The sequence below is a fragment of the Oncorhynchus kisutch genome, linkage group LG6 (assembly GCF_002021735.2).
Source record: "Oncorhynchus kisutch isolate 150728-3 linkage group LG6, Okis_V2, whole genome shotgun sequence".
Taxonomy (NCBI): Eukaryota; Metazoa; Chordata; class Actinopteri; order Salmoniformes; family Salmonidae; genus Oncorhynchus; species Oncorhynchus kisutch.
In genome coordinates, this window is record NC_034179.2 from 45,765,464 (window position 1) to 45,784,374 (window position 18,911).

General features: G+C 43.6%; 1 protein-coding gene across 5 annotated transcripts in view; it reads right to left on the reverse strand.

Annotated features, from left to right (window-relative positions):
• LOC109892910 (glutamate receptor 4) overlaps positions 1-18,911 on the reverse strand; it is a 165,233-nt gene that overhangs the window by 131,865 nt on the left and 14,457 nt on the right. The gene's annotated exons all lie outside the window — the stretch shown is intronic.

The following is an 18,911-nucleotide window of genomic DNA, read 5'->3' on the forward strand; positions in this document are numbered from 1 at the left end:
CTTTATTCTTATGGAACTTCTGTGAGTGTAATGTTTACTGTTCATTTTTATTGTTTATTTCACTTCTGTTTATTATCTACTTCACTTGCTTTGGCATTGTTAACATATGTTCCCAATGCCAATAAATCCCTTAAAATGAAATTGAGAGGGAGAGAGAGAAGGAGTGAGTGGAATGGAGAGAGAGAGATAGAGTGAGGGAGGTTGGGAGAGGCAAAAATCCACCGTCTGGATTGAAGGGAAGTCCATCATCTCGAGAAAGAAGGAGAGGAAGAGGGGGGGGGGGGTGAAATAATAAGGTTTTATGCTCTTTGAGGGGAATTCATACCTAAGTTATATATGTGTAAATTGACTTCTCTATATGCATATTCTGACCTTACATTTAGGCATGGGGAGAAGCATGCCAGAACTTGTTGGGGGTCAGCGTGGCGGAGGTGTTGTTGCCTACTCTCACCACCTGGGGTTCAGTCCCAGGATCTCCAGCTTGGTGATGATCTTGGAGAGGACTATGGTGTCGAATGCTGAGCTGTAGTCTATGAGCAGCTGTTACGTTCCCCAGTTTCTGTGTTGTGGTTTGTGTATTTGTATGTGTGTGTTTCAGGATGGCTTCCTGAATTCCCCCAAGTATCTGATTGGTCGGCCCCCATTGCTAATTGGAGAGCTGACCGCGCCCCCTCGTCAGGATGCAGCTGTATCCCATTACCAACTCCTTCTCTAGCTATATAAGAGTTCTGTTGCTCAGAAGAGATGATTGCTGAGGGAAGAGAGATGAGGGTGATATCCTGTGTTGGTTGTTGTTAGGAGAGAGAAGATGAGTGTGTCTTATGTTGGTTGTTGCAGAGAGGGAGAGCTTATTAGTATGTCCCGTGTGTGTAAATAGGACGCAGTGTTTTGATTATTGAAATTGTTTTTGTTCTTCTGTTTTTGTTCCCAGGGGGGAAGGGGAAGGCACCTTGGGAGTGCTTAGGCAAGAGGCCTGCGAGCATACATATACCCGTAGTATATACACTAGGAAAGACCTGGGCGAACCACCCGCTGTATTTTGGTTAGTGCGCCAGGTGGTGCTAGTTAGGTAAGTTGTGGGTAGGCAGGTAAGGTAGGAGAGGGGGGCTTTGACATTTACTTTCTTTGCTTGGGTTCCATCCAGACCCTTTTCCCAAAAATTACCGTGTGACAGAAATAAATTCCCTGTAAACGGTAATTCTCTGCCTCTTGTCATCCTTACTCGCACTTACAGTCCCATACCGCTTTCACTCCACAGGGAGTTGAGTTGTAGCAGGGTGTTACGTTCCCTCTTCGTAGAGGCGTACGTAACAACCGCATTCTCAGTTATTTCCCCTCTTGTCCAGGTGGGAGAGGGCAGTGTGAAGTGCAATTGAGATTGTCATCTGTGGATCTGTTGGGGCGGTATGCGAATTGGAGTGGGTCTGGGATGATGGTGTTGATGTGTCATGACCAGCCTTTCAAAGCACTTCATAAATGCGGCTGTGAATGCAACAAGGCAATAGTCATTTAGGCAGGTTACCTTGGAGCTATTGGGAACAGGGATAATGGTGGTCAGCTTAAAACATGTTGGGATTACAGACTGGGACGAGGAGAGATTGAAAATGTCTGTGAAGACACTTGCCAGCTGGTCTGCACATGCTTTGAGAAGCGCCCTGGTATTCCATCTGGCCCGGCGGTCTTGTGATTGTTACCTTTTTAAAACATTTTTCCCACATCAGCCATGGAGAGCGAGATCAGTCATCGGGAAAAACAGGGGCTTTCCCGCAAGGCAGTGTTATATTCCTCGAAAGCGAGCATAAAAGGCATTTGGCTTGTTTGGGAGTTCTGCAACTCTTGGCTGGGTTTCCCTTCATAATCCGTTATCGTCTGCAAGCCCTGCCACATATGACACGCGTCGGAGACAGTGTAATAGGATTTGTGTTGGTAGGACGGTTTCTCCCCGCGTTAAAGTCTCCGCCCATCAGAAATGCTGCAGCATGGTGAGCGGTTTCTTCTTTGTTTATGGCCCCATACAGTTTGAGTGACAGATTGGTGTTGGCTTGGGCTGGGATGTAGACAGCCGTGATAATTAGAACTCTTGGTAGATAAAAGGGTCTGCAGCTTACCATGAGGTATTTTATATCAGGTGAACAAAAGTTTGCGATTTCCTTCACACTTGAATCAGCACACCAGTTGTTATTTTTCAAAAAACACTCCGCCTCCTTTCGACGTCGCCGACGCCGCTGAACAAACCTGCCGCTGCATAGAGAATATATAGCGTCATCCAGCCATGTTTCAGTAAGACGTAATATTGCAGCGCTCTGATTGGAGACTCTCGAATGAAGCTCATCCATCTTATTCTCGAGTGACTGGACATTTGCCAAATAAAACAGAGGGGAGCACCCTTTTCTTTGCCTCAATTTCACCAGGACACCTCATCTCCCGCATCTTCGCCTGCTAGGTTTGGTAGCCCATGGTACAAAGGAATAGGCCCTTGGCACATGTACAGTGGCTGGCAAAAGTATTCACCCCCTTGGCATTTTTTCTATTTTGTTGCCTTACAACCTGGAATTAAAATAGATTTTGTGGGGTTTGTATCATTTGATTTACACAACATGCCTACCACTTTGAAGATGCAAAATCTATTTTATTGTGAAACAAACAAATAAGACAAACTGAACTTGAGCGTGCATAACAATTCATCCCCTCAAAGTCGATACTTTGTAGAATCACCTTTTGCAGCAATTACAGCTGCAAGTCTCTTGGGGTTTGACTATAGAGAGAGAGTGTTTGTCTCTGTTCTCCTCTACCTTCCCTGCCTGGAAAAGTACCAGGATGTTGTCTCTGGTTTTAGATCTGAATTTAGAGAACTGAATTTGAATGTATCTGAGAAGTTGAATATATTAAACTTTGATAAACGTGTGTAAACTTCCTACACAGACAATACATGCAATATATACCATATTGAAACTGAATATATACACTGAGTGTACAAGACATTAAGGACACCTGCTCTTTTCATGACATAGACTGACCAGTTTGAAAGCTATGATCCCTTATTGATGACACTTGCTAAATCCAATTCAATCAGTGTAGATGAAAGGGAGGTGACAGGTTAAAGAAGGATTTTTAAGCCTTGAGACAATTGAGACATGGATTGTGTATGTATGCAGTGTGCCATTCAGAGATTGAATGGGCAAGACAAAACATTTAAGTGCCTTTGAACGGGGTATGGATGTAGGTGCCAAGCGCATCAGTTTGTGTCAAGAACTGCAACGATGTTGGGTTTGTCACACTCAACAGTTTACTGTGTGTCAAGAAAGGTCCACCACCCAAAGGACATCTACTGTGGGTAGCAATGGAGTCAACATGGGCCAGCAGCCTTGTGGAACGCTTTCAACACCTTGAGTCAATGCCACGATGAAATGAGGCTTTTCTGAGGGAAAAAGGGTAGTGTGCAACTTAATATTAGGAAGGTATCCTTAATGTTTTATACATTCAGTGTAAATATTGAATTGAATATTCAATTCAATTGAAACTGAATGTAAATATTCATTTAATTCAGCTTCAAATCATGAAATACAAGTTATTTTTATGAATTCAATGATTAAATTTGTTCATTACAAATAAAAAATATTACATTCAAATGCAATACCCTAATACAAATTCTGAATAATGGAATTCAAATACAATTTATGTTGGCACTGACATCACTCCATACTTTATTTAATTGATCCCTAATATTCTGAACCCGTTCTCTCGATATATTCTTGTGTGTGTTGACAAAATTCTAATTAAAGGTACACTGTTTTTAAAGGAATGGGTTAAGATAAATGTACTGAAAATCCTATTAAATTAAAACTCCACAACAAAATCTTGTGGAGTTTTCTGTGGTTAAATTAAATGTTATTCAGTGTGTGCAAGGGAGCCACACCTGCAAAGTGCGTTACCTGCATAAGGTAAATCTGAATACTAACTGCTGAGAAGTGCATAGGAAAGTCATACGTAGGAAAGGCGTACATTTATTAAGGCTGAATTGGCCTCTTACTGAGCCACCATGAGATGTCTGGAAATGTCAAGGGCATCTCACGGCGAATCAGCTTCTCAAGCCTCTCTCCATATCCACTTCAACCTGTCTGAGAAAATAACGATGTGTATGTGTGTGTAGTGTGTGATTTCTTATGACAGAGATACATTGAACAAGTAGGCCTCTGTCTCTGGCTAGTTGACTTACGGTATCTACAGTGTAGCATACAAAGTATGTAAGAGTGTCAGTTCAAAGCAACAGCAACATGCAACAGAATTGAACATCTTCAATTCTACCACATACAATTTATAACATCATCATCATGACCATAAGCACCATCACATGCATGACCATAGTCATCATCATGATTATAACTATCACCATCATCATCATGACCGTAACCCTCATCCCACCATATTTTCTCTGCAACAGCAGCTAAGATGGGGAGAATTCTGGCCATAATAAAGCATTGCTATGCCTCCTTAACAGCACTAACAAGGCAGGTCCTACAGGCCCTAGTTTTTTTGCACCTGGACTACTGTTCAGTCGTGTGGTCAAGTGCCACAAAAAGGGCCTTAGGAAAATTCCAATGGACAGGGCAGCACGGCTGGCCCTTGGATGTAAATAGAGAGCTAATATTAATAATATGCATGTCAATCTCTCCTTGCTCAAAGTGGAGGAGAGATTGACTTCATCACTACTTCTATTTATGGGAGGCATTGACATGTTGAATGCACCGAGCTGTCTGTTTGGACTACTGGTGCACAGCTCGGACAACCATGCATACCCCACAAGACATGCCACAAGAGGTCTCTTTCCCCAAGTCCAGAACAGACTATGGGAGGTGCACAGTACTACAGAGACATGACTACATGGAACTCTATTCCACATCAAGTAACTGATGCAACCAGTAACATTAGATGTTTTAAAAACAGATAAAAATACACCTTATGGAACAGCGGGGACTGTGAAGCAACACAAACACAGGCACAGACAGATGCATACACACACACGAAAACATCCGCACTATACACACACGTACACATGGATTTTGTACTGTAGATATGTGGTAGTGGTGGGCACACTGTGTTGTGAATTCTGTGAATGTATTGTAATGTTTTTTAATTGTATAAACTGCCTTAATTTTGCCGAACCCCAGGAAGAGTCCATAATAAATATAAATACAAATATCAGAACAGCGTTTACTCACCTCAAACTGGACAAAGATATTTTTTTTTGCGAGACGAATGCAAAGGATTTACTGATGATAGCAGACCAGGCCCAAATCCCCATCATTCGCATTAAAAACATACGCCGACACAGGGGACGCAGGTCCGGGTGCCTTGTGAGAATTGGTCCACGAGTGGGTAACCTGCCTCCACCATCCGTCCTATTGGCCAACGTGAAATCATTGCAGAATAAACTGTATGAGCTCCATTCAAGACCATCCTACCAATGGGACATTAAAAACTGTAGTATCTTATGTTTCACCAAGTCGTGGCTGAACGACGACATGGATAACATACAGCTGACTGGGTTTTCTGTGCATCGGCAAGATAGAACAGCTGCCTCCGGTAAGAAAAGGGGTGGCGGTCTGTGTCTATTTGTCAATAACAGCTGGTGCGCAAAATCAAATATTAAGGAAGTCTCAAGGTTTTGGTCACCTGAGGTAAAGTATCTCATAAGCTGTAGACCACACTATTTATCAAGAGAGTTTATCTATATTTTTTTGTAGCTGTCTATTTACCCCCACAAGCTGGCGATAACACCGGACTCAACGAGCTGTATAAGGCAATAGGCAAACAAGAAAATGCTAATCCAAAAACAGCGCTCCTGGTGGCCGGGGACTTTAATGCAGGGAAACTTAAATCCGTTTCAACAAATTTCTATCAGCATGTTACATGTGCAACCAGAGGGGGAAAAACTCTAGACCACATTTACCCCACACGCAGAGACGCGTACAAAGCTCTCCCTCGCCCTCCATTTGGCAAATCTGACCATAATTATATATCCGCCTGATTCCTGCTTCCAAGCAAATACTAAAGCAGGAAGTACCAGTGACTCGCTCAATACAGAAGTGGTCAGATGACGCGGATGCTAAGCCACAGTTGCAGTTGTAAATGAGTACGTGTTCTCAACTGCACTGGCTAAATAAAGGTGGAATACATTTTTTTTTTTTAAACATCAACGCCATCATCCCAAAAACCCTAGACCCACTCCAATTTGCATACCGCCCCAACATATCCACAGATGAAATCATTTCTATTGCACTCCATTCTGCCCTTTCCCACCTGGACAAAAGGAACACCTATGTGAGAATGCTGTTCATTGACTACAGCTCGGTGTTCAACACCATAATGCCCTCCAAGCTCATCACTAAGCTAAGTGCCCTAAACACCTCCCTCTGCAACTGGATCCTGGAATTCCTGATGGGCCACTTCCAGGTGGTAAGGGTAGGCAACAACACATCTGCCACGCTGATCCTCAACACAGGGGCCCCTCGTGGGTGCGTGCTTAGTCCCCTCTTATACTCCCTTTTCCCCCATGATTCGTGGGCAAGCACGACTCCAACACCATCATTCATTTTGACGACGACACAATGGTGGTAGGCTTGATCACCGACAATGATGAGACAGCCTATAGGAAGGAGTTCAGAGACATGGTAGTGGTGTCAGGACAACAACCTCCCTCTCAACGTGATCAAGACAAAAGAGATGATCGTGGACTACAGGAAAAGGACTGTCGAGCATACCCCATTCTCATCGATAGGGTTGTAGTGGAGCAGATTGAGAGCTTCAAGTTCCTTGGTGTCCACATCACCAACAAACTATCATGGTGTATTCCCCCTAAGGAGACTGAAAAGACTTGGCATGGGTCCTCAGAAACTCAAAAGGTTCTGCAGCTGCACCATTGAGAGCATCCTGGTTGCATCATCGCCTGGTATAGCAACTGCTCGGCCTCTGACAGCAAGATGCTACAGGGGGTAGTGCGTACAGCCCAGTACATCACTGGGGCCAAGCTTCCTGCCATCCAGAACCTCTATACCAGGCGGTGTCAGAGGAAGGCCCTAAAAATTGCCAAAGACTCCCGCCGCCCTGGTCAACCTAGTCATAGACTATTCTTGCAGGTCCAAAAGGCTTCTTAAGGTCTTCTACCCCCAAGCAATGAGACTGCTGAACAGCTAATGAAATGGCTACCCAGAATATTTGCATTGACCCCCCCCCCCTTTAAAAAAAGGCTTTGTTAATTATTTTATTTCAGTTTACTAAATTGTTATTTCATGATAGTTTTCATTTTAAGTATCAGTTTTTGTTTACTATAATAACCTTGTCTCACACGGTGCTACCTCGTCAGGAGAGTGATTCCAAATCCCCTCTGCTACAGTTGCACAGATACATTTGACCATTCCATAGACATCATATGGCCAAACTAGTACAAGCTCAATCCTCAATAAATTTGTCCAGTCACACACACACACAAACACACACAGACGCACACGCCCTGCAAACACTGAAAGGCTTCTGATCGGAAAGTGACTGGCCATTTGGAGCCGCACTATGGCAGCTGATCCAGACTGGGATTGGATGCATGGTCAGTGTGTGTGTGTGTGTGTGTGTGTGTGTGTGTGTGTGTGTGTGTGTGTGTGTGTGTGTGTGTGTGTGTGTGTGTGTGTGTGTGTGTAGGGGGAGGCTTTTCCCTCTGACAAGCATGGGATCAACGTGAACGGCTGAGGTCATTGTCCACCCTCACCTCCTGAGGCTCCTCATCACATGTCAGCTGCTGACACACACACATACACAGTCTCTCTTCCTGGTCCCGGTGTGGTGTACGGTGTAATGGGCGAAGGAGGTGAGAGGCTGATGGCCAGTAAAGATAGACTCTAATAATAGTCTGTTATCGTTACAGGCCAGGCAGAAAAGCTAAGGGTCAGGAGGTCAACTCAGATGGACGGAGGGAGGTTACACTTGTTCTTTCTCTCTCTCCCTCTGTCACTAGCTGTCTCTTTCATTATGGCCAGGGCTCAGGGAAAAGATGGAGATATAATTGCTGAGGTGGAATGTCATCACATTTCACAATAGCATGTACTGTATAGAGACTGTATTGTAGTGGACTGTATCATATGTCCATTTATTGGTGAGTTTTACAGTCAGGGTTGAACAGTGTCCAATGATTCACTAGCAAGGGTGAAACAGACTCGACCAAACGAAACAGACTTTATGAATCATTCATGTACGGAAGCAGACTAAATTAGTAACGTTGTATGTCCTATTATAGTTTGGTGGGTGGCTCATTTGGAAAGATCATGGTGTTAGCAATGCAAAGGTTGTGATTTGAATTCCCGAAGGGATCACATGCACACACAAACTCAAAAGTTATCCACTTACTGTACTGTAAGTCGCTTTGGATGGACGCGTCAAAGCATCTACAAAGTGGCATTATGGTGGATAGTGATATGGATACTGTAATGTATAATGATATCTGCTTATACCATAGCATATTTATTCACACATGAGTGCATTTAGTCAGATGTTTCATTCTATAAGAACACAGGTGTATAAAGACACAGACTGTGGTATTACTACGGTATTATTACAGCATTCAAACACTAATAACCACTTTTAAAAAAGAGAGAGAGAGAGAATAGAGGTCGTTCGCTCACAACCTCTACTATCCCCACAACGCCCACACACCTCCCAAAGGGGCACTTGCATAACCAGTCAACACACCAGGGAGGGGAGGGGCGTGGAGGGGGGGGGGGTGAGGGAACAAATTACAGCAGACTCATTAACCTCACCCCTGAGAGAGAGAGAGGGGTAGGACTGGGTGGTAAACCGTAAAAAACGATATACCAGTATTAATTTACAGACCGGTTTGGATTTTAACTTTACCTATAACGGTTTTTCATGTTTTATATGTTAAATTGACAAATTAAAGTGTCAATCAGAGAGCTGCATGTTGGCTTTTGACATAAACAAACAAATATGAGAAACAGACAATGAGTGAAAAATACATGGAGTATGAGGACAGTCATAAACCCCTTTTCCATAATGTTATTGGGCAAATTAAGGATGAATGTCAATGGAACTTGTAGAGACATAAGAAGCAAAATTCGGTTTCCATTAATAAAATGACTATTGCGAGTTAATGTGACGTACCAAAGTAATTTGCATATGTCAGAAGACAAAATATATTTTGTCATATTAATCTTGCCAGATAATTTCCATCAATGCATGTCGATTTAACTCGTTTTACTGTTATCGATTGTAAATGTGCAAAACTGTAGATTTGTTTTATTTCACCTTTATTTAACCAGGTAGGCAAGTTGAGATCAAGTTCTCATTTACAATTGCGACCTGGCCATGATAAAGCAAAGCTGTTCGACACATACAACGACACAGAGTTACACATGGAGTAAAACAAACATAGAGTCAATAATACAGTAGAAAAATAAGTCTATATACGATGTGAGCAAATGAGGTGAGATAAGGGAGGTAAAGGCAAAAGAAAGGCCATGGTGGCAAAGTAAATACAATATAGCAAGTAAAACACTGGAATGGTAGATTTGCAGTGGAAGAATGTGCAAAGTAGAAATAGAAATAACGGGGTGCAAAGGAGCAAAATAAATAAATACAGTAGGGGAAGATGTAGTTGTTTGGGCTAAATTATAGAAATATATATTATAGATGATATTATAGATATTATAGATAAATCCTATAGCGGTTTAAGTGGTTGAAATGTTGGACAGAAGATCTCAAAATCTCTGCACAATAAACACTGGGACGAACTACAAAAAACAAATGTTATTTTTGACCTTTGCCCGATGTTAAGACTAGAAACTGATATAAATGGATAATGCAAATAGCTAAGCCTATTCGTGTAATTGACATGCCATTTCAATAGGCCTAGGCTATTGAATTACATCTGGGTTTATGACTTTAATTAAACTTCGCCATAGTTTTCTTCGCAGATGCAGGTAGCCTATAGCGCCGATTAGGCCAACATCTCATTTCAGACAAGAAAGTTGTTGTGTTGCCCAATAGCTTATAGGCTAATATTGGAATATGCTACTGAGAATGGGTCACGACTTCCGCCGAAGTCGGTCCCTCTCTTGTTCGGGCGGTGTTCGGCGGTCGACGTCACCGGCCTGCTAGCCATCGCCGGTCCACTTTTCATTTTCCATTAGTTTTGTCTTTGTTTTACACACCTGGTTTCAATTCCCCAATTACATGTTCATTATTTAACCCTCTGTTTTCCCCATGGTTTTTGTGTGTGTTTGTTTTGTGTATTTCGGTCCTATTGTAACGCTCGTCTTCCTCCTCTTCTGAGGAGGAGTAGCAAGGATCGGAGGACCAATGTGCAGCGTGGTACGTGTTCATGATTAATTTATTAAACACAGAACACCAAAACAAAAATAACAAAGAGAATGACACGAAACGAAACAGTCCTGTCTGGTGACATATACAAAGACAGAAAACAATCACCCACGAAACACAGGTGGGAAAAGGCTACCTAAGTATGATTCTCAATCAGAGACAACTAACGACACCTGTCTCTGATTGAGAACCATACCAGGCCAAATGCAAAACACATCATAGAAAAATTAACATAGACAACCCACCCCAACTCATGCCCTGACCAACCTAAAACAAAGACATAACAAAAGAACTAAGGTCAGAACGTGACCCCCCCCAAAAGGTGTGGACTCCGGACGCAAAACTTGAACCTATAGCGGAGGGTCTGGGTGGGTGTCTGTCCGCGGTGGTGGCTCTGGCGCGGGACGTGGACCCCACTCCACCATAGTATTTCTCCGCCTCTTAACCCGCCTCCGTGGCGCCTTTCGAGCGGCGACCCTCGGACTGGGGACCCTAACCATGGGTTCCGAATGGACGGGAGATTCCGGCAGCACCGGACAGGCGAGAGACTCTGGCAGCTCCGGAGTAAAGGGCGATTCCGGCAGCGCCGGAGTGACGGAGTGACGGGCGATTCCGGCAGCTCCGGAGTAACTGACAGCTCTGTCAGCTGACTGACTGGCGGCTCTGGCAGCTCCTGACTGGCCGGCGGCTATGGCAGCTCCTGACTGGCAGGCAGCTCTGGCAGGGCAGGACAGACGGGCAACTCTGGCAGCTCAGGACAGACAGGCGACTCTGGCAGCTCAGGACAGACGGGCGACTCTGGCAGCTCAGGACAGACGGGAGACTCTGGCTGCTCAGGACAGACGGGAGACTCTGGCTGCTCAGGACAGACGGGAGACTCTGGCAGCTCAGGACAGACGGGAGTACCTGTAGGGAGGAGACAGAGAGACAGCCTGGTGCGGGGGGCTGCCACCGGAGGCCTGGTGCGTGGAGGAGGCCCCGGATAGACCGGACCGTGGAGGCGCACTGGAGGTCTTGAGCACCGAGCCTGCTCAACCCTACCTGGCTGGATACTCCCCGTAAACAGGCCAGTGCGGCGAGGTGGAATAGACCGCACTGGGCTGTGCTGGCGAACCGGGGACACCATGCGTAGGGCTGGTGCCATGTACCCCGGCCCGAGGACACGCACTGGAGACCAGATGTGCTGAGCCGGCTTCATGGCACCTGGCTTGATGCCCACTCTAGCCCGGCCGATACGAGGCGCTGCGATGTAACGCACCGGGCTATGCCTGCGCACCGGGGACACTATGCGCCTCACGGCATAACACGGTGCCTGCCCGGTCCACCTCTCTCCACAGTAAGCAGGGGGAGTTGGCTCAGGTCTCCTACCTGACTTAGCCACACTCCCCATGTGCCCCCCCAATAAATGTTTGGGGCTGCCTCTCGTCCCAGCCGCGCTGCCTCCTCATACCACCGCCGCTCAGCTTTCGATGCCTCCAGCTCTGCTTTGGGGCGCCGATATTCCCCAGCCTGTGCCCAGGGTCCCTTGCCGTCCAGAATCTCCTCCCATGTCCATGAGTCCCGAGATTTCTGCTGCTGCCCGATACCACGCTGCTTGGTCCTTTGGCGGTGGGTGATTCTGTAACGCTCGTCTTCCTCCTCTTCTGACGAGGAGTAGCAAGGATCGGAGGACCAATGCGAAGCGTTGTACGTGTTCATGATGAATTTATTTAACACAGAACACTAAAACAAAAATAACAAAGAGAATGACACGAAATGAAACAGTCCTGTCTGGTGACATACACAAAGACAGAAAACAATCACCCACGAAACACAAGTGGGAAAAGGCTACCGAAGTATGATTGTCAATCAGAGACAACTAACGACACCTGCCTCTGATTGAGAACCATACCAGGCCAAACGCAAAACACAACATAGAAAATCGAACATAGACAACCCACCCCAACTCACGCCCTGACCAACCTAAAACAAAGACATAACAAAAGAACTAAGGTCAGAACGTGACACCTATTGTGTGGGCTTGGTATTACTACATGTATTTTGGTAATTTTGAGTAAAGTTACTTTTATTACTCATCTCTGCTGTCCTGCGCCTGACTCCTCTGCACCAGCTACACCCAGACCTACTACAGATGGGGTCATCATTTCAATCACTGAATCAAATATTAATAATATAGATATGAGCTGAATATGCTTGTCAACAACAGCCTGTGTTTATTTATTTTTACCTGTAGCCTGACAGTTACCGTCAATTGAATGCATTCTAACAACTGATCGCCAATTGCGATAGAGCTGTGACCATGATCACAATCGCTAACTTCCAATTTAATTAACTAATCATGAGTATTAATAATTGCATAATAACACAAGGCTACAACAGCAATAAACTGAAGTTATAGGCTATTTCTTTTATCAGTTTGCAAGTCCTATTTAGGCTACACAAGTGGAATAAATTGATTTGCAATGACGCCAGTGATCTCTTCATTTCAACATTTATTGTATCAAATGGTAGCCTACAATGGCATAGAAATTAATACTTGATGGCCAAGATATCCAAAAGTCTCATTTTCCACATTTAATGTCAGTTGCATTGTGGACTTTTCCCCATAACAGAGGCATCCCTCTGTAAATGAGAACTTGTTCTCAACTAGCCTACCTGGTTAAATAAAAGTTAAATATTTATTTTTTTAAATCCCACTGGGCATAGATGTGAGTTTAATGTCTATTTGTCAACTAACGTGAAATCAACAAATAAATGCACCATGTCATTGGATTTAGGTTAAAAGTCAGGTGAAAAAAAGACAAAATTCCCGGACTTTTTTCAAATCCAATCAGTTTTCCACGTTGATTAAATTATTTGTGACATGACATGGAAACAATGTTGATTCAACCAGTTTTTACCCAGTGGTAGATTTCCACTCGTGCAGAGCTCAAGATCCAACAACTGAGCATGCATAAAACTTAACTCACGCGACACAGTTCTTCATATGCAAAGTCGACAATAGAATGGAGAGTTAAAACCAACTCTTCTGAGCAAATTTATCTAATGCGCTCAAGTGCAACATTAGGGTTTCTGGTGTGTTTGTTGCCTGGTTTTCTTGATGACCATCAGTTCTAGCAAGTTCATATTTTTTTATGGAAAATAGGTTATAGTGCTGCTGAAGGGACTCTTTGGTTTTAAGAAAACTGACACAGAACAGCAACCTTATTTAAGTTGTGCAAGGGGTATTTCACCACAAAAGTTGGAAACACAGTAAACTATTCAGCCACCTAAAAACCTGCCATTCCTGCATCCCCCGGTGCCAGGCCTAAAACGACTTCAAGCTTGAACCAAAGTACATTGGCTGCATTTTTTCCCAGGGAATGCCCTTGGTGGGACATTACAGAATCAATAACTAACGTTACACATGGTCCCCGTTCAGAAGGTGGAAAGAAGGGATTTAAAAGCATGTGCAAACATGTAGACATCAAAATACCTTATTACAGGGTTATACTGCCACCAAACCGGGACCTGTACTGAACATCCTCTTATGGTCCTGAGGTATACTTCATGTTTTAATATTCCTAGAACGTCAGTGGGGATAACATCTCCGAGCAAGGGTAGCATTCCAGAGAGACATCAGAGACTGTAACGTTTTTTGCTTCACGGAAACATGGTTCACTCAAGAGACGCTAACGGAGTCGGTGCAGCCATCTTCACGCATCGCGCCGACAGAAACAACCATCTTTCTGGTAAGAAGAGGGGTGGGGGGGGGGGTATGCCTTATGAATAACGAGACGTGGTGTGATCATAAAAACATACAGGAACTCAAGTCCGTCTGTTCACCTGACTTAGAATTCCTCACAATCAAATGTCGACCGCATTATCTACCAAGGGAATTCTCTTCGATTATAATCACAGCCGTATATATTCCCCTCCAAGTAGACACATCGATGGCCCTGAACAAACTTTATTTAACTCTATGAAACTGGAAACCACATATCCTGAGGCTGCATTCATTGTAGCTGGGGATTTTAACAAGGCTAATCTGAAAACAAGACTCCCTAAATTGTATCAGCATATCGATTGCGCAACCAGGGCTGGTAAAACCCTAGATCATTGTTATTCTAACTTCCGCAACGCATATAAGGCCCTCCCCCGCCCTCCTTTCAGAAAAGCTGACCACGACTCCATTTTGTTGCTCCCAGCCTACAGACAGAAACTAAAACAAGAAGCTCCCGCGCTCAGGACTGTTCAACGCTGGTCCGACCAATCTGATTCCACACTTCAATACTGCTTCGATCACGTGGATTGGGATATGTTCCGCATTGCGTCCAACAACAACATTGACGAATACCCTGATTCGGTGAGCGTGTTCATTAGAAAGTGCATTGACGATGTCGTACCCATAGCAACGATTAAAACACTCCCAAACCAGAAACCGTGGATTAATGGCAGCATTCGCGTGAAACTGAAAGCGCAAACCACTGTTTTTAACCAGGGCAAGGTGACCGGAAACATGACGGGAGCCCTCTCCTGTACTCCCTGTTCACCCACGACTGTGTGGCCATGCACGCCTCCAACTCAATCATCACGTTTGCAGACGACACTACAGTGGTAGGCATGATTACCAACAACGATGAGATGGCCCACAGGGAGGAGGTGAGGGCCCTCGGAGTGTGGAGTCAGGAAAATAACCTCACACTCAACGTAAACAAAACAAAGGAGATGAATGTGGACTTCAGGAAACAGCAGAGGGAGCACCCCCCTATCCACATCGACGGGACAGTAGTGTAGAGGGTAGTAAGTTTTAAGTTCCTTGGCGTACACATCACGGACAAACTGAATTGGTCCACCCACACAGACAGCGTCGTGAAGAAGGCGCAGGAGCGCCTCTTCAACCTCAGGAGGGTGAAGAAATTTGGCTTGTCACCAAAAGCACTCACAAACTTCTACAGATGCACAATCGAGAGCATCCTGTCGGGCTGTATCACCGCCTGGTACGGCAACTGCTCCGCCCATAACCGTAAGGCTCTCCAGAGGGTAGTGAGGTCTGCACAACGCATCACTGGGTGCAAACTACCTGCCCTCCAGGACACCTACACCACCCGATGTCACAGGAAGGCCACAAAGATCATCAAAGACAACAACCACCCGAGCCACTGCCTGTTCACCCTGCTATCATCCAGAAGGTGAGGTCAGTACAGGTGCATCAAAGCTGGGACCGAGAGACTGAAAAACAGCTTCTATCTCAAGGCCATCAGACTGTTAAACAGCCACCACTAACATTGAATGGCTGCTACCAACACACTGACTCAACTCCAGCCACTTTAATCATGGAAATTGATGGAAATTCATGTAAAAATATATCACTAGCCACTTTAAAACTTCTTGTGACTCCCAAACCCGCATGCGGGAGCGTAATCATCGCCTGAAACGAATTAGCACAACGTAATGGACATAAATATCCCTAGAAAATATTCCTATTCATGAAAATCACAAATGAAATATATTGAGACACAGCTTAGCCTTGTGTTAATCACCCTGTCATCTCAGATTTTCAAAATATGCTTTACAGCCAAAGCTAGACAAGCATTTGTGTAAGTTTATCGATAGCTTAGCATAGCATTATGCCTTGCTAGCAGCAGGCAACCTTGTCACGAAAATCAGAAAAGCAATCAAATTAAATCGTTTACCTTTGATGAACTTCGGATGTTTTCACTCACGAGACTCCCAGGTAGATAGCCAAAGTTAATTTTTTCCCCAAAATATTATTTTTGTAGGCGAAATAGCTCCGTTTGTTCTTCACGTTTGGCTGAGAAATCGCCCGGAAATTGCAGTCACGAAAACGGCGAAACGTATTCCAAATTAGCTCCATAATATCGACAGAAACATGGCAAACGTTATTTATAATCAATCCTCAAGGTGTTTTTCTAATATCTATTCGATAATATATCCGTCGGGACAATTAGATTTTCAGTAGGACCGATTGGAGTAATGGCTACCTCTGTATTTTACCGAGAATCTCTCTCGGAGCCACCATGTGACCACTTACGCAATGTAGCCGCCTACGGCTATTCTTCAACATAAATGCGTAAAACTACGTCACAATGCTGTAGACACCTTGGGGAATACGTAGAAAGCGTAAGCTCGTTGATGGCACATTCACAGCTCAATAGGGACTCATTGGAACGTAGCGCTTTCAAAACCTGGGGCACTTCCGGATTGGAAGTGCAACATCAGTTCTGTTATACTCACAGACAATATCTTTACAGTTTTGGAAACGTTAGAGTGTTTTATTTCCAAAGCTGTCAATTATATGCATATTCTAGCATCTTGTCCTGACAAAATATTCCGTTTAAAACTGGAACGTTTTTTTCCCAAAAATGAAAATACTGCCCCTAGAGTCGCAACAGGTTTTAAAAAATGCTATTAATATAATGTTTACATACCCTACATTACTCATCTCATATGTATATACTGTACTCTATCATCTACTGCATCTTTATGTAATGCATGTATCACTAGCCACTTTAAACTATGCCACTTTGTTTACATACCCTACATTACCCATCTCATATGTATATACTGTACTCTATACCATCTACTCCATCTTGCCTATGCCGTTCTGTACCATCACTCATTCATATATATTTATGTACATATTCTTTAAGGTAGTAGTTTTTGGAATTGTTAGGTTAGATTACTCGTTGGTTATTACTGCATTGTCGGAACTAGAAGCACAAGCATTTCGCTACTCTCGCATTAACATCTGCTAACCATGTGTATGTGACAAATACATTTGATTTGATTTTGAAACCCTTCGTGGGGCCTTATGGGAATGTTTAATGTCCCTAGGACTTCCCCTGTTTACTGGGGTGGAACAAATAGAGTACATTTACCTCACTACATCTCAATTTCAAAATAGTCTCTGTATTTGCCTTTCTCTGTAAGGCGCATTTAATAGATCATTCATATAGGCCTGTTTTCATAGTGTCTAAGAGCAGAAGTGCGGATCTAGGATATTTTCCCCCCTGTTCATATAATCTTATTCATGATGACGTAAAAGGCTAAACTGATCCTAGATCAGCGCTCCTACTCTGGTCCGTGAAGCATGCTTAATATCTGGATGATGCTCGGCAGAGGACAGAGGAGGGTTGGCTTGATTAGGATTGGGAGAGGGAAGTGGGTAGGCTGGGGATGGGGGAATGGTGAGGGGGTGTTAAAGGGCAACACCACCACTTTTAACATATGGTTGTTATTATGAAGTATTTAGTGATGTCCTACATAGTTTTAATGTAATTTTATGATTTTATGTCTATTAACTGTTTAGTGATGAGCATAACAAGAAATTGCTTCTCTATGACATTTTCAAGTATAATCCCTGATGACTAATAAAATAAATTATGGACAGTCATTTCCATCTATATAATCCCTCTGTAGTTTTCTAATCATATTTCAACTCCCTGCTATATGTTGCTCTGGTTTATTTCGTATAATAACATTGTAAAAATGTTAAATAGGCACTCAAACCTATATAATGATATGTATAGTCAGCTTACTCCAATATTTTTCTGTTGGTGGTGGGTAACTGGTGCAGTGAATCAGGCGCAGGAGAGTAGAGATGAGTGTACAACGTATTTAATTCCTTCACAGCACCAGTATACAGACAATACTCAAGGTGCGGAGAAATACCGGTCACTCGAAAATAAGAGGCGTAAAAACATAACCCGGCAAACAAAACCAACCGACAAGTACCGACATGAACAATCAATAAACACGCACACTAACATGTGGGAAACAGAGGGTTAAATAATGAACATGTAATTGGGGATGAAACCTGGTGCGTAGAAAACAAAGACAAAACAAATGGAAAATGAAAAAGGAATCGACGATGGCTAGAAGACCGGTGACGTCGACCACCGAACACCGCCCGAACAAGGAGAGGGACCGAATTCGGCAGAAGTTGTGACAAACTCCCATGATTCCATTCGGCAAAACCCCTTCCACCATCACTGATGAAGTTGCAGTGCCTACAGTGTTGTTAGATGGTTGCTTGGACAGTCGTTAAGGCTGTATTTGGCTGTTATGTTTGAAAACATATTGTTTTAGATGTAGCAGGGTTAGCTAGTTAGCGTTGCTAATGTTATTTCCAAAGAAACAAGCTTCAATTAGAAGAGACTAGGATTCTGTAGTGATTTTCCTGTAAATATCATAATACTGTAATAATGTAATAACTGTAATAATGTTGTGTTCTAACAGGCCTACATGTTATTTGGACTGTTGTTTAAGACAGTCGCTAAGATTAAACTAGGCTGTTATTGTTGCAAACACTATTTTTGGGGATATTGCAGTTGGGCTAACTAGCGTGCTAGCTAACCATTAGATGCAGTAACTTATGGTTATCATTCATTAGCATCTAAATTTGAATTGTGTTTTTATGTAATGCAGTTGATTGGTGACAATTACATTAACATATGGTTATAAAGTGGTGGAATTGTCCTTTAATGAAAAGTCAACCCATCCCAGTAAAGTCCTTGTGTTTTGAC